This window comes from Blennius ocellaris (genome assembly GCF_963422515.1).
Source record: "Blennius ocellaris genome assembly, chromosome: 1".
Taxonomy (NCBI): Eukaryota; Metazoa; Chordata; class Actinopteri; order Blenniiformes; family Blenniidae; genus Blennius; species Blennius ocellaris.
Window position 1 is genome coordinate 16,044,658 of NC_137650.1, and position 12,650 is coordinate 16,057,307.

Sequence of the window (12,650 nt, forward strand, 5' to 3'; positions counted from 1 at the left end):
GGAAGAAACTGGTGGGGGAAAAAAGAGCTGTAACAGGAAGGGGTATTTAAAGCTTGGGTTTTAGTTGATTTAAAAGTCAACAAAAATGAACAATATCAACTTTGACAGTTTGAGAGTGGAGCATTCTGGGTAACGGCAGCAGAAAATGACAGCCTGACCCACATCTAACTAACCCACAAAGTTATTTTCAAAGTTTATGCCAACTACTGGTCATAACTGGCAGTGTGTGTTTCCCTGGGGGAATCTAATCAAGCCATCACTCAAGTATTTACAAGTTATAAGATACTAAACACAACACAAAAGATTCAGTTTAACTGACAAAGTATAAAACAAAATCGATGCTTGGGAAAACTTTTTACCCACTCCCCCCTGATGGTGTTTGATAACTTTCTTGTGGCTGCATTTCCATACATGTCTTCAATGGGAATCCACCACTGTTGGCCAAGTATGGAAATGAACCTCAAAAAAGCAAAATGTTAAGAGAGTTGCAAAATAAACTAAAATATTAGGAAACAGAAAAAGCATTGTGTGTGCGTGCATGCAGAAGCTTCCCACCTTCCTCACTGTCTTCCTTCTTTGGTGTACTAGTGAGCATTCTAACCTTTTGGAAAAGTGTCAGGTTTTGTCTGACCTCCAACAGTAAAAAAAACAACAAAAAAATTACATATTCTGTATTTCCACATTTGGGGATGAACAAAGTACTTACCTATCTATCTATCTATCTATTTGAAAAAATACCTCTTGGTGTGAAGTTTATGGATGGATGGATGGATGGATGGACAGGAACCAAGGTGTAATTTGCTTGTTAGTGTCTTTTATCTGGTCCAGCTAAGACAGTGCCTGACAATCTGTTTCCAAACTTAACTCTTTTCCAAACAGGTAACACTTGAAGGTGTCGATCACCCATAATTGTCAAACACCAGAACTAATGTCAAACTCATTCTCGCCGGTGTGATTTCAAAAAACTCACATGTAAAGTTCAGACAATTAGACGTTTACTTTTAAAAACAATTATGAGACAATATACATCTATATCGATGAGTTTTCGAATATATATTTGTTGTAAGATGATGCACAATTGCTTGTTCTGTGAGACGGTCCATGGCGTGACCTTCACACCCGCAATGCAATCACTTAACAGCTCAATATCTGGCAACCTCATTTGATATCGTCTGCGGTCTGGAATGCAACAAACTCACTAATGTCCCCAACACAAACAATCTGACTGCAACTCGTTGAAAAATTCAGCAGCTTGTTAATTTGTCCCTTTCCTGTAAAGAGGCCCTATGGAATGAGCAAGCAATGAGATGGGCTTGTATTTAAATTTTTATGGGTGGCGTCCTTGTTTTGGCTGAAAGAGGGGCGAGACGTGAAAGCGCTCAGCCACTCGGAGATGAGCCAAAAATGCAGCTGTCAATGAGAGAAGAGACAGGCGACAGGCATGACGCCCTGCGTGCCGGATGACTTTGGGAAGACTTTGACAGCCACCCAGGAAGGGAAGTTATTTTCCCTCCTTTTTTCTCAAGCTGCCGCATGATTAAAAGCCAAATGAGTGACACTGCTCGACACCCCAAATCAGCCCACTGCATTAATATTTCACACAGATGGCAGCTGTGTATCAAAACAACATGCAGCTAAGGACAAGAGGAGGAGAGGAGTGTTGGAGCAGGGTAAAGATCCTTTAATGGTACGGCTATGGCTTCCTCATTGAATGTGACTATAGTAATAAAACAAAGAGAGAAAAACTACAAATGTACAGAATATCACAATATCCCACAGAATTAGCTTTAAATTTGCTTTTATGTTGCAAAACAAAACAGAAGCAAACAGAGTTGTGACAGTCATGTCCAGAATCAAGAAGTAGTGAGTGAAGTGTTGTCAAAATGAAACAAAATCTGTTAAACTTGTCAAAATCAGGCAATAAATAAATAAAATACAATCTTACCACCATTCTGCTCACCCTACCCAAAAAGATAACTGATGAGTCTTGAAGCTCTCAGCTCATATTAAAATAAAATATCTGACAATTTTGTATGATTATTTTTATGGGTTAATAAAAAAAACAAAACAACAACAAGTGAGATTGTCAAAAGTGACGCGTTAACGTGGATTAATCTTTCATCATTGTTATTCTGATTAAAAAGCTGAGCACGTCACAACTGGAGCTCAGAATGACCCAAGATGCAATTCAAGTTTAAAAATACCACCATTAACATGAAATCTACTGTAGCGACCACGGAGCTGGTCACTGCAATGCATTATGGGAGTTTCTGTTCGTTGTGTTTTGGATGTCGTTATTGGGGGTTATATTCGGTTTGTAGTGTTGGTAATGGTTGTGTTGTGTTGTTGTTCCTTAGTTCATGTCGTTAAGTACGTAGTTCATGTAAATCAACAACTAAAACTGGCTCCTAAATTTTTCATTTTTCGCCGTGTGGATTCTGGTAAAGTAACTTTAACACTTCTTGGTATTATGCCATATAAGTCCATTACCGAACTGTCTCAATGAACAAATGCTGACTTTGACAAATTGGGATTATTTGAAAACATCAGATCCTGTGGGTGTAGTCTGATGTGATCGTTACCTTATGAACCAAAAATGTACTAAAAATGAAAAACCATTGAAATGGCCACATGGGTCATGGGTGGGTCAACCGTATAAGGTTTGAGCCAAGAAAAGAAAAGAAAACCCACTTTGATACCTTTATGGCCAAAATTCACTGCAATGAGTTAGTGAGATTCTGAACCAGACCACAAAACAAAGGAAGTAGGTGATTTCGTTTAATCTAAAGATGTCCATCATTTCAACAATATTTCCTGCTTATGATATTTCCGGCTGGGACGAAGCGATGCAATCCTATTCTCATAAAACAAGACATTTCATTCACGACAGAACATAGACAACATATCAGATGTTTAGAGTGGGACATTTTACCATTTCACGAGAAATATGAGCTCATTTATAACTTGATGGCAGCAACACATCTCAGAAAAGCTTTCAGAAAGCCATGTTTCCCATTGAATAGAATCCTCTTTTTACATCAGTGAGTATATCTGAGAAGTGAACAAAAATGGTCTGACTTTCAATATCTGATATGGTATATAATAAGATTATAATGTATAATAAAATTTTTCACAATGGCATCTTGAGATGAACTTCAATATATCCTGCTTTTAACCTTAAATTTCCTCATTTTGGGGGGGGGGGGATTTGGGATTAATTTTAAAATATCAACTTTTTTGTGACAAATGATAGGGACACAGAGCTATTAAGAAATCATCCAAACCCATTATTTCCATTTGGTTTAATCAATCATCAAAGCAATTAAAAAAAATATGTATCTATACACCAGCTATGCGTTAATTATTCCCCACTTGTGATGTATATTGCAGTAGAAACTGCACAGCCAGCATTGCACTTTACTGATGGACAGTGAATTAGTATAAGTCAATCAGATGGTCAGAAATTAGCTTCATTTCTCTTATCTGGACTTTGTTGCAGTGATGGGGGAGATGGCAGAGGCTGGAGGAATAACGGCCATGAAACACACAAGCCATCAGCAGCTGAGGGACAGCCTCAATTGGAAATATCCATATTAGGCAATATGCAAATGCAGTTGATGGTGTTGTAAATTTGGTGGAGGTGACAGCAAACAACATCTCAGCAGCAATGATTAAAGTGTGAACGCTAAAAATGAGGGAGGGAGGGAGGGAGGGAGGGAGGGGGTGTGGGGGGCAGTAGTAATGAGCGCTGCAGAGGAGGGAGATAACCATCGACTGAACTGACTGGGCCTCAGTCAATGGCAAAACAGGCGCCATCGCTCCACGGTTAGGGGGCAGTGCGGCGGCTGCCTCCCTCCTCGCCGCTGTCAATAGCTGTCAGTCCTTAACTGCCTGTCCACTGCCGCATTAGTACACCCTCACCGCCGCCGATTCAACCACCAGTCATCCGCTGACCTTCCCGCTGGTGACTGTCCTCGCGGCATACAACCAGATATCATTATCAAGACCTCAAAGCACGGGCGGATGCTGCACGAAAAAGGTTACAGGCACTCAACAGCAGGAGAGGAAAAGACAGAAATAAATAAATATACTATATATAAATAATATATGAGTGGCATTTGCGGAATGGGAACAATGCATAGGTTTATGTTTGTGCATGTGAGTGTGGAATTGCAGGGATGGTTTCGGCTCTATAACCCCAGCGTTTTTCATACACGCTGAGCACTTTCTCTCTCTCTTTTTTTTTTTTTTTTTGAAAATGTCACAAAACCTGATTTATAGTCTGTCATCTGAGTGCATTATTTGACTCTGACAATCTTAATCATTCACACTTCCCACATACCCGCTCTTTTCTCTCTTTTCCCGGGCCAACGTGGATTATTGAAATATAAAAATAAGTGGCGGAAGGGGCCCCTGAAGCGGTATCAAAATGTCAGGTTTGTACTTACAGCCCTGGTGCTGCCAGACAGGGTCAAGGGCTTCAATTATTTGTGTACGTACAGCCCGGCGCTACATGAAAGGTTATGTCACCCGCTGGCTGTTTACTCCTGAACACTGGGAGGCTGCTGATGCACTGCTTCACTTTAAACCACTCTGATATGAAACGAATGTACCTGAACTGCTGAGAAAATGGTTCATGGGACAGAAGTGTGAGTAAACCAAAGGGGGGGACGTTCCCGATGAATACAGTATGTCTGATTTTCAAGCATTTCTTATTTACTGGAAGATTTGACATGGAATTATGATTACTTGTTTCAAAAACTGATCTTTTTTTTTTTTTTTTAAAGCTGTTCTATGAAAAGTCAATTAGTTGAATTATCACTTATGGTGAACAGCTTCAAGTGTAACAGGTAAGACAGTGCAGGACTTTATTTCAGGAATGACCCCACTGGCTGTCTTACTTTCACTTCTTTAGAAAAAGTATGCACTTAGCAGTGTTTTTATTAACTATATTCCTAATTTACTATGATTGTGTATAAAGCCATGCTCACACAAACAGCTTGCAGTTTCAGTTCATCAGCCTTACCTGGGTGATCGATTCAGGATAACACCATAATTTACATCATGCCAAAACCAGAGCTTCAAATGAGAGTTTTTCTGTGCATTATTTCATTTATATATTTCTGTATTTTATGACTGTATTCATCTTGTTCAGGAACTGTGTTTTTTGGACTATGGGAGGAAACCAGAGTACCCAGAGGAAATCCATACACACATGGGGAGAACATGCAAACTCTATGCAGAAAGACCCCCAGGGCATATTTGAACCCACAACCTTCTCGTCGTGAGCCGAAGGCACAAACCTCTGTGTTTGTTTGCTTGACTTTGCCATGAAGTTGTTGGATTATGAAATGATTGCAAGGTTTAAAAATGGATTTTAAGAAGAGCCTCTGATTGGCTCAAGGGTCTTTGAGCCCATCAGAGGCCCCCACTGCCCTACTGAGGCCACCTCGGCTATAACGAGGCCACCAATGATCTAATAAAGGCCACCACTGCCACACAAAGGCCTCTACTGCTTGTAACTAATAATAGTATTTCATTTTATTTATAAAGCACATTTCATTTAAAGATGTTCAAGATTCATGAAGGGAAGTGTGCTGAATGGATAATGTGTGTTATTGTTCTGTCAAACACAACCCTCAGTGTGTCCAGCTTCCACATGAGTGCGGGTGCAATATCAAGCTTGCATTCATCTTTATATAAAGATTTGGTAGATTAGCCCTGAGGATCCAATCTTGGTCCAAACAAATCCTTTCATTTCTGACTCTACATGTGTTTTTTTTTTTCTTCAGTATTACAGACTTTTAGTACAATTTGGAACATGGAGGGATTTTCTCGCTTGGACCGTAGTGGGGAGAAGATTCCACCCATCAGTACCACAAATAACAGTCAGAGAAGCAAAAGTTACACCTAAAAGTAAAGAGTGTACATAATTTCTCAGCCCAGCCTTCAAAAACTACAGAAGTCTGATGATGTACTTGAATTCTTGACAGCATCACCCTTTAAATGTACTCACTTTACTTATTTACCAAAAAAAATTGAAGAAAAGCCTTGAAGACACAAGGGACTGGACCAAACAAAAGAAATCTGTGATGACTAATGCATCATTCAGAACACAATCAGAATGATGTATTGCCCTTTATACCACCCTGAGTTCAAAATGATGACATGGAAACCAAGTGACATTAATGACAGGTTGTAGTCCTTTCTGTCTGTCTTGCTGTCTCTCCCCCACCCCTCCTCTCTCCCTCTCCTTTACTCTCAAACACCCACACAAGTCTTCAATGCCAATAGAAGACTTCCTGTAAAAAGCCTCAGAGTTATTGGGAGTGATATGAAATTTTCTAAATGTCATTAATTGACACCTTTTTCTGTAAGAGCTGTCAGTGGGGAGACAGAAAGGTCACAGCTCTGGGGGTGAGATATATATATGAACCTCCTCTCCTGCCAGCCCGGTGAGTTATGGCTGTCGTTAACTCGAGGGAATGGATGGAGCAGCCGCTTCTGAAAGCCTCTATCGATTCCCCCTTCCCTCTGCTTCTGAAGGAAAAGGGCCTGAATGTGGCACAGGGTTTCCGGGGCATACACAGAGGGGCTCGCACACAAGACCACTTGAACAAGGGCATTGTGTCATACGTGTAACGTCTCATCGTTTGAAGCGTAATCAGAGGTTGTGAGATGGGTTTATTTTCATGTCCAAGCAGAGCATGGCAGTCACCATGCTGCACTTTCTAGTGGATTTTTCATAGGTTCCAGGTTTTCAAAACCTTTGCTTCTTATCTGCTTATTTGCTTATTATGACCCAACAACAATAATACTCATTGTTAACATCGGCCTGAATCAAAATCTTTAAATGTACAATCTCTAAGCATTTCACAGTGCTTCCTTCTATCAGTATGTCCTCTCTCTGTTTTTCTGCTTCTTCTTCTTTTGTTGACCTAAAAGCAAGGCAGAAGTGAAAATGACTCCATGCGCCATCATGTGGTACAAAGTGGTATTACAGGTCAGGATACTGTTGATTTAGTTGCTTATGTCAGAACATACATTTTTGATGTTCGGCTGACTTCCTCACACACTGTTGATTATTTGAGGTTATACAGTACGCATAGTGCAGTGAGTAGCTTCCTATGTAGATTCAGTAGTATATTGGAGCCTTCAAGGCTGTTGGAGGTGACGTAGCGTCGACGCAGAGGCTGTGTGGATATGGTTCATGGTAACACATAGCCTTTGCACATCATTTGTGTGTGGAGTATATTTAGGCTTAATGGAACTCAATACGTACTCTATCAGTATGTACTATTAAGCAAAGGTTAGTACTCATACTTGTATTCATACTTTAATAAGTGGTATTGGTGCATTCTTATTGTTTTTAACATGGGTGTTGAGCAAAGTAGTCTTCTTTTGCTCAGTTTTATCTTCTGACTAAAAGTCACCTGCCTTTTATTGCTGTTGATACACTTCGAGTTTCCAACTGTAGCTCTTGGAATGTAATCCCTGACTAATTTGAAGAATAAAATAAAAATAATTTGTTTTTTCTGTCAATGACTCAGATTTAAAGAGGGGCTCAGTAAGTTAAAAGAGTTAACAGCTCAAACACAACTATAAAGTTTAAAAAACCATTACAAAATATGTCACAATTAAATATATTTTCAAAGTGCGTTACCTTCCTTTTCAAGGTTAAACATGTTTTGAAGCTCCAGATGACTTTAAAGTGGTAACATGGCTTTATTATTGACGAAGGTTGCTGATCCCTATTCTGCATGTTAATGAGCCATATTATTAAATCTTATCAGCACACTACAGTCCAAAATCAAACCATATCCTCACTCATTCTCTGAATTGAATAGAACCTGAATGGAATTCAGTAATTGAAGGTAACAGGATGACCTTTGGATACGTTGCAGGTATTGTTGTGTCTCTGAGCAAAGAGGGAAAACAGTATAAGAACAGTAGCATGATTCGATTGTTTGATTTGAGTTAGATGATTTTAAATCTAATCTTGTAAAGGTCGATGAAAACCTCCCAATAACCTCAAACATGTAAATGTTATTGACCACTACAAGTTATTTTTATCCAATGCATGTAACCGTACCTGTGTATATGTGCAGTAATGCGTCTCTGTGTTGCAGGAGTTCTTCGGGCATCCAGGCAGTCACAAAGAGGGTAATTTGTCTGATCAGGCTGATTGGTCTCCAGCAAATAACTCACTACAAGATTAGAGGGGTAATTCCTGGGCCAGAACAGAAGCTGGAAGTGCTAATCAATGGAGCTGCTTCACTGACAAGACGACATTTTGGCTGCTTGACCACTATTGTATGGAGGAGGGGGCTGCGATTGAGGAGATTAAAAAAACCTCCAAAAAAGGCTGAGTGTGCATGTTGTTTGTGCAATCGTGTTTGATAATTTTTTGGGGTACTATATTCATCCTGAATGTCTTTACCTGTGCATGCTCTTGTGCATCCTTGCATGTTTTCAATACTTGACTGTGTGAGCTATTTTAAGATGTAATGTGTGATTAATGAGGCTGCTTTATAGCGTGGAGTGAGTGTGGGGGCGTTAGTGGGCTCCGGAGTCACAGGACCGGGACAATATTGACATCTCCATTATTTACTGAGTGATCGGAGCAGCCAAAGGGCTGCTGATTAGAAAACAATAAATGCTGTTATTGGTGTTCGGGGCCTGAGCAGGACATTGCAAATGCATGTCCCAGACCTTCTAATTACTGTAGCCACCGAGTGCTGGACAGTGATAATCCAGAAGCAATACCATCAAGTGAAAAATCTATTTTGTATGATTACTACAAATAAGCGCAGTACTAAATGGTAAAAATTTTAATTATATGGATAATTTTTTACTGCTTTAGCCATCTTACAGCACTGTTAGTATATGGTACTTAAGAAAAATTTAATATCTATTTCACCGGAAAACTAGATATATTCATGATATTCTGCAATTCAAGCAGTTAGTTCTTGATCCTGAAAATGTGTTCCAGGGGTGCTACTGCGATCCAGATGCAAAGCAATGAAACACAGCAAACAGCTGGGCGAAAATACAAAAACATAAAAAAAAAAGAAAAAAAATCTGGGTTTATTCTCTCACAAAACCACAAGACCTAAAGGAAAAGGGGAACAGAAACTAATATTATTAAAGTAAATAAAGACTCAATACTACCAACTAGTGGGCAGGAGGTAAACTACAAACTGCAAGCAAACTGTACACAAAACCAAGATTACTCTCAAAAAATGCTGACAAGAACTTAGGTTTTCCAAATTATTGAAAACTCTCGAAAATGTACAGGAGAATATTCATCAAGTCAGCAGAATATAAATGCACAATCCTAACCTCCACTCAACAAATAAACACACTTGCTGAAATGGCAGTGAAGAACGACTGAGATACCAACCTACAGACTGAAACTAACAACTCAGGAGATGGGAAAGAAGCTTACTGTAGCTGCAGGAACAAAGTGAAGAAGGAAGAATGCTGCCAGGTAGCAACAAGGTGGGAGGAGTCTACGATCCAGCATCTGGTTGTGGCTCTGGACTGGTTTACTTGGACTTGGATGAGTCTCCCTGTTGTAGGTGAGTCTAATCAGACGATTACTGTGAGCTTCACCTCTGTCGACCTATGCTGGGCTGGAAGTGTGGCCCGTGACGTAAGGTCCCTCCTTACTCCCATAAGAACCCATGAGAACAAGAGGACAAGGTCAGCTGTGACGCCAATGTTGGTCCAGTTTTAAACGCAGATTTTAACTGCAGGAGCTGACAGCTCTGAATAATACGTCCAGGTGCATCAAACTATGCTACCTGCTACACATTAACGTTTTTCACACAGTAGCAAGGCTACTTGCTAAACATGATTGAAATAGGACTGATACAGTCATTTACGAGCTGGAATGTGTGTGTACGCAGCGCATGGTAGTGCCAAAGTTATATTTTGTTCTTATGGAGTATGAATCAGCCTTAAGGCTACGTTCACACTGCAGATCTTGATGCTCAATTCTGATTTTTTGCTTGGATTACATTTTTTGTGTAATAGGTCACACTGTTCTAAACGCGACCTCTATCAAGACTGCTGTGTGAACGTTATTGGGCCTCAGAGTGAGCGCATGCACAAAGAAGGCGTGACGAAACGGCAAGCACACTGTTTACGGAAGTAAATATTGATGCCAATGACATGGCATCAATATATAAAGACTGTTACTACAGATACGTATTCCAATTGGTATCACATATGATCAAAGCCTGGGTCTGGTGTAAATAAATCTGAATTGTAACATTCACATGGTCACAAAACAGGTTGGATATGGGTCTCTTGTGAGCAGAAAATCAGACTTGGGTCACATTTCCATGAAGTGTGAACGAGCCCAAGATGTCTATTCTTATACATATTGCATGCCACTTATATGAAGTAAACAGCCACTTAGTGCATTGTTTTAAGCAATGTTGTGCAAGTCACTGAAGATATTGTCACTGGCGACAAGGTTTACCTTAAGAAAATAAATTGAATGTAACGACTGACTTAGAAACTGACTGAGGCCACATTTATAGGTACCTAGGTTTCTGAAACAAACTGATATTTCTCTGTGTTTGGGCCCTGCCTTTACACATAAATGCAGCTCCGACTAACCACAAACAATGATTCCTAAAAAGTCTGTCCACAGTGGAGATCTGGATAAAATCTGTCTCTGTTTGCATCTAAAGGGGGGTCGGCGGATATTTACATCACAATTCGTGCCATCCTGTTTTTTTTCCAGGATTCTGATTGGCTATCATGGCGTCATGCTTCTTGCTATACTGCCCCCTACAGGTGTGGCATAGTCGTAGCAGCTCTGAACCAGCTGCATATGTGGGTCAGTGTAAATTAAGTTTTTTTTTAAACATAGAGAGGGAATATCTGGGTTTTTTTTGGTGTGTGTTTTTTTAAACTGGGTACGTGTAAACGTGGCCTTAATGTCTTCACCTCAGTTCTGCAGTTTTAAAAAGTACTGTGTCTGTCAGTCTGACTGAGTCACTCCTTCTATACAAGTTGGAGGAAGATGCCCTATTACCGCTGACCCTGTTTACACAACAACATTTCAAGTGAAAATGTAGTTTTTATCATGATGCATATTTCCAGTTGGATCTGTAGTTTGATTTTGTAATGAACCCACACACACACACACACACACACACACACACACACACACACACACACACACACGCGCATGCACGCACGCCCGCACGCACGCACGCACACACACACACAGAGAACATCACACTATAAACATTAACATTGGAAGTACATGGACATTCGCATTGCATGGATGGACAACCAAGTTGTATGACACATTTTGAAAGCTGCAGAGCAACGTTACTTTCTGAAGCCTCGTCTGCAGTACTGGTCTTAATCAGGACATACTCATTCACCCTATGGTTCCTTAATATTCTTGTCTAGCATTATTATCAAATTAAAATGTTAATTTCTTTCACATTATGGCCTATGCCCCCATTAAAAGGTAATAAAGCTCCCATTAGCCTGAGCTGTTTTTTATAATTGTTGCTAATTCAGAAATTAGTTATCTTTTCTTTTCTTTTTTTGAACTTGAAGATAATCACTTCAAATGTGGTTAACAAACACAGAAAAGTATAATTTTTTTATGCAGGCCATAGTTCAAACGAATCTTGGAACCTTTGATATCAACACTTAAAATGAGATTTAAACATGCAAAAACAATTAAATGTTCCTAGAACAACATTAAAAACGAATTTTTGTGATCAGTTATGTCACTATTTAATTTTATATCTCAAATTGTTACTTTGTCCAATCATGAAGCTCTGTGACCTCAGTTTCAATCCCTTCATGGATTTACAACACAGCAATAAGTACTGTTAGGACATAACGACAGTGATGTTGGACACGATTTGGTGGTTAAACTGGTAAAATAATTTTTTATTAATCAGTAAGTAGTGGAACAATTGTTGGCACTGATGTGTAAAACCAATTATTAAAACCTCCTAACACTAGTTTGCAATGTCATGTGATGGTGATGGAAATTATGTCCACCTGGTTTTATAGACATTAGTAATGTGTACCATGCAGTTTGTCTTGTCTTTTGCTTACTAAACTTTGAGGATACATGGCTAAAAGGGTATTTCATGAGCCGAGAATTAATCCATGTGGGTTTTTTTTTTAATTTTTTTATGCCATTCAGTAAATTTGCATTACACACATCACCATTTTGATTATCTCCACTCAGGCACCAGAAGTAAACTCTGTTTCCTCAGTTTATCCACTGTACTGTCAACCTCTGGTGCAAAACTAATCATTTTTACAGGGAAACTTCCCATCACCTGTTCATCCATCACTGCACATCAGATAAGCCAGTGATTGATAGAGGGCAGATTGATTGACAGGTCAAGGTCAAAATTGTATAATTTAACCAGATCCTGCAGAAATTAAATGAGTGAAGTGACAATACATTCAGTTCTCAGATGTACGTTTCTGGAGTATATGTGACGAAACATTTCATATGTGGAGGTTTTGCAGCGTTTCAGTGTGAACACTACTTGTGCAGTATGTGCATACAGTACATATGATAATTTGTAGCAAAGGACAAGTCACATGTGTTACGTCCATACTGAAAAAAGAGAGCAGATAACAGTCATCTA